Raw genomic sequence first — 4,858 nt, forward strand, 5'->3', positions numbered from 1 at the left:
CTCCTGAGTTCCTCGAGGTTCTCAGGGGTCAGCAGTTTTACATTCAGCTTCCATGTCCCCCTGCCTACCCCTTGGTTTTCCTGCAGGTGGCAGTCGGCCAGTAGGAGGCAGTGGTCAGAGAAGAACACCGGCTTTACATCGGTGGACCTGAAAGCACGGGACACAAAGAAGAAGTCTATCCTGGAGCGGACGGACCCGTCTGGCCGTGACCATGTGTATCTACGCTGCGCTCCGTCTGCAGGGTTGCTGCAGATGTCGAGCAGCTTGGCGTCTTTTACCGTTTCCATCAGGAGTCTGGACGTAGCGTCTAGTTTGCTGTCGGCTTTGCTGGATCGTCCAGCCGCATCGATGATGCAGTTGAAGTCACCGCCCAGGATGACCGGCTTGGAGGTGGCCAACAGCAGTGGGAGTTGCTGAAGGACTGCCAGCCGCTCACTTTTTACGGCCGGGGCGTACACATTAATAAGTCTGAGAGGGGTGTTTTTGTATTTCACGTCTGCTACGAGGAGGTCCCCGCCCACCACCTCCTTAAAGTCGGAGATGGTGAAGTTGCCTCCCCGCAGCAGAATACCCAGGCCGGAGGAGCGGCAGTCGTTTCCTCCTGACCAGGTGGATAGCCCGTGGGACCACCAGCTCGACCAGCGCCTGTAGTTGCTGAGGTGCGGAATTCCGCACTCCTGCAGGAACAGTAGGTTAGCTTTCACATTTGCTAAATAGTTGAGTGTGGCTACACACCGCGAAGTATCTTTGATGTTTCGCACATTTATGGATGCAATTTTAAAACCCATTATTAAAAAGGTAGATTTACCCGTCTCAAGAGTCCAGAGTCTATACAGTTGGCTGTTCCAGCTGTTGGATGTTCCCCAGCATGCCGGTGGTGCTCGCAAACTGTTGCACCGTTGCAGGGCTGAGAAAACTGTTAAGGTCCGCACTGGCCCCGTGAACTTGATGCAGATGCATTGGGGGGGGGGGGGGGGGGGGGCGGTGTAGCCCTGGCGTCCGTTGTGGCAGTCAGTAGGTGTTGGGGTTGCAGGCCGGTCTTCACCTGGGTTGTAGCTGCTTGTTGATTTCGGGGGTTGGTCTGTGACCTTGTTTTCGATGTCCGCCGTTTGGTGGCCGTTGGTCATATTGCTGTTCCCATGAGCCAGGGGTTGATTGTCTCGGCGTGTTTTATTGTTTTATTTTCTTCCCGGTCGGTGGTCTGGGGGGTCTGTGCCTTCCGTCCCACGTTGGTGCTTTGCCTCTTTATTTGAGGCCGATTCTTGTCCTGTTTTCCCTCATCGGATGAGGTGTCGGCGCTAAGTGCGCCGGCTGAAAGGTGTCGCTTTTTGCCACTCCCCCTCGGGGGGTTCTTCAGTTTGTTTTTTTGTTTCCTTTTCCGTTTGTCCCTGTTCACCGTTTCCCAGGGCTTTTTGTTCTTCGTCCCATCCTCTTCCTCTTCCATTGAGTGTTCCTCATCAGATGGGGCTGGGGCTGGGTTGTCAGGGCGTGCTGGGGCCTCCCCTTTTTGTTGAGGGCGCTTCTGTTGCTTTTCCGCATTCTGTGCTGTGGTGACTTTGTCGATGGAGGGTGTATGAACCTCCTCTCTGGTCGCCTTTTTAACTCCGCTGCTGATGATCTGTGCATATGTTGCCCCGCGTTTCGGGCAGGCCCTGTAAAGATGGCCGGCCTCCCCACACAGGTTGCAGCACTTGTCTTCCTTGCAGTCCTTAGTCATGTGTCCCTCCTGCCTGCAGTTCTTGCAGAAGGTCACACTGCAGTTTGCGGCAACATGCCCCGTTTTGCCACAGGTGTGGCATAGTCGTGGCTGTCCCACGTAGTAAAGGTAGCCACGATTTCCTCCAATGGCGAAACTGGAGGAGGGATGCAGGATGGTTCCATTGCCGTCTGTTCTCAGAGTCACCTTGACCTGGTGCTCACTTGTCCAGATGCCGAAGGTGTCTTTCAATTGCACGCTGTCACTTTTCAGCTCAGCATACCTGGCGAGGAACGTGAGCACATCAGACACGGGGATGTGGGGGTTGTACGTGTGCAGTGTAACAACCCGGTTTTGCTGCGACGGTAGCGTAAACAGAGGCTCGGCATTCAGGATAGACAGGGGACTCTGGTTACCTTTTTCTTTGAATACGTTCAAGAATTTGATGCACGCTGCGACACTCTTGAAGGTGACATCAAAATATCCATTGTTGGGGAAGTTTTGCAAGCAGAAGATATCTGTTGCTTGAAACCCGCAACACTCAAGCAGCACCCGCTTCACGAAGAAGTTCCGGTCCACATGTGACTCCCCTTCCGCCTTCTTCACTGTGACTCGGACAGTGTTTTGCACTCCTCAGCCTGGTGGTGGGGATGCAGCTGCAGCCATAGCTCGTACGTTGAGTCTAAACTGTACCGGCGTCCCCCGGGAAATGCCTTTAGATATATGCAGGTGAGGGCTTTTGTGAGGCGACAGGTGAGGGAATTCCCGTTGCTCCCGGCACAAGAAGTGGATCCACCAATAGCAGCCGAGCTCCAAACGTTTCCTCTTTGACGACTTCAATCCTTCCGTGTTCCCCAATCCACGATCGACATGGAAATCCTCAGCTTCCCTTGATCAAATATACACTTGATCTCCTGTCCAACTACTTGGAGCGTTCCGCGGCAATGAGGCCAGGCCACTCCTTCGTAACAGACTTGACCCGATTGGCGATGACCTTGGCTGGAATTTTGTAATCCACATTCAACAGTGAAATGGGTCGGCAATTTCGAATTTGTTCCCTTTCCCCCTTCTGCTTGTAAGATGAGGGTGATGATGCCTTTCGTCATCCTTCATCACACCCCGGGGCCAGGTAGAAGCTGAGTAGCAGCAGCCACTTGACGAAGCGTTTTGTTGTGTGATGAAAGAAATGTGAATACACAATCTCCCTGCTCCAAATATCAATTTAATATATGGTCCCCAGATAAGGGACGTATCAGATATTAAACTGATAAGAACAGATTTTTTTTTTTCCCAAAAAAATATACTTTATTCATAAAATTTATCATAAGCATTACAGAAACATTTCAAATTGTCTTGACTGTACATTTCCACCAGAGTTACACATTGCCTTGATTTTCTTCCATTCAATTTTGATAATATTATACACATATCACTCTTTACATTACAATGCCTTCCTTTTAAAAAAAAGATATATTTTATTGAAATTTTTCAAACAAAATTTTTTCCCGTTTTTTACAACTCAACAAGGGATTATACATTAAACATTATTTAAATAATATAGTGAGCTTACAAAAAAACTAGAAAACAAAAAACAAAAAACAAATAGCAAAAAACACAAAATAGTGCTCCCCCCTCCCCCTCCCCCTGGGTTGCTGCTGCTGTCCTTTCTGTCTTTTCATTATCGCTCCGCGAGATAGTCAAGGAACGGTTGCCACCGCCTGGAGAACCCCTGAGCCGATCCTCTCAACGCAAATTTTATTCGTTCCAATCTTATGAACCCTGCCACGTAGTTTATCCAGGCCTCCACGCCCGGGGGCTGCGCTTCCTTCCACATAAGTAGAATCCTAAGCCGGGCTACTAGGGACGCAAAGGCCAAAATGGCGGCCTCTTTCGCCTCCTGCACTCCCGGTTCTTCTGCAACCCCAAATATAGCTAACCCCCAGCCTGGCTTGATCCGGACCCCCACCACCTTTGAAATTACCCTTGCCACACCCCCCCAGAACTCGTACAGTGCCGGACACGACCAGAACATGTGTGTGTGGTTCGCCAAGCTTCCTGAGCACCTCCCACATCTGTCCACGACCCCGAAAAACTTGTTCAGTCTTGCTCCCGCCATATGTGCTCTATGTAGAACCTTAAATTGAATCAGGCACACGAGGACGAGGAATTTACCCTACTTAGGGCATCCACCCATAGCCCCTCCTCGATCTCTTCCCCCAGCTCTTCTTCCCATTTTCCCTTCAGCTCCTCTATCATCGCCTCCCCCTCGTCCCTCATCTCCCGGTATAATTCGGACACTTTGCCTTCTCCAACCCATGTCCCCGAGATCACTCTATCTTGGATCCCTTGCGTCGGGAGCTGCGGAAATTCCCTCACCTATTGCCTCGTAAATGCCCTCGCTTGCATATATCGGAAGGCATTCCCTGGTGGCAACTTATATTTTTCTTCTAGCGCTCCCAGACTTGCAAACGTCCCGTCTATAAACAGGTCCCTCAGCTTCCTAATTCCTGCTCGCTGCCAACACTGGAATCCCCCATCTATCCTCCCCGGGACAAACCTGTGGTTATTCCTTATCGGGGACCACACCGAGGCACCCGTCACTCCCCTGTGTCGCCTCCACTGCCCCCAGATCTTCAAGGTCGCCACCACCACTGGGTTTGTGGTGTACCTTTTCGGGGAGAAAGGCAGCGGCGCCGTCACCAGCGCTTTTAGGCTCGTTCCCTTACAGGACGCCATCTCCAGCTTCTTCCACGCCGCTCCCTCTTCTTCCCTCATCCACTTACAGACCATCGACACATTGGCGGCCCAGTAGTAGTCGCTCAGACTCGGCAGAGCCAGTCCCCCTCTGTCCCTACTGCGCTGCAGGAACCCCCTCTTTACTCTCGGGGTCTTTCCCGCCCACACAAAGCTCATAATGCTCCTGTCTATTTTTTTTAAAAAGGCCTTTGTGACCAGGATGGGGCGGCACTGAAACACGAAAAGAAACCTTGGGAGGACCACCATTTTAACTGCCTGCACTCTGCCCGCCAGCGACAGCGGCACCATATCCCACCTCTTAAAGTCCTCCTCCATCAGCTCCACCGGTCGCGCCAGGTTAAGTCTATGCAGGGTTCCCCAGTTCCTGGCCACCTGAATCCCCAGGTATCGAAAATTCCTTACCAC

The 4,858-nt window shown here is 51.6% G+C and overlaps 1 pseudogene; it reads right to left on the reverse strand.

Annotated features, from left to right (window-relative positions):
- Positions 1–2,855: 2,855 nt before the first annotated feature.
- On the reverse strand, positions 2,856–2,998 carry LOC140394627 (U2 spliceosomal RNA; annotated as a pseudogene).
- Between the last annotated feature and the right edge of the window lie 1,860 nt (positions 2,999–4,858).

The sequence above is a fragment of the Scyliorhinus torazame genome, chromosome 17 (assembly GCF_047496885.1).
Source record: "Scyliorhinus torazame isolate Kashiwa2021f chromosome 17, sScyTor2.1, whole genome shotgun sequence".
Classification (NCBI taxonomy): Eukaryota; Metazoa; Chordata; class Chondrichthyes; order Carcharhiniformes; family Scyliorhinidae; genus Scyliorhinus; species Scyliorhinus torazame.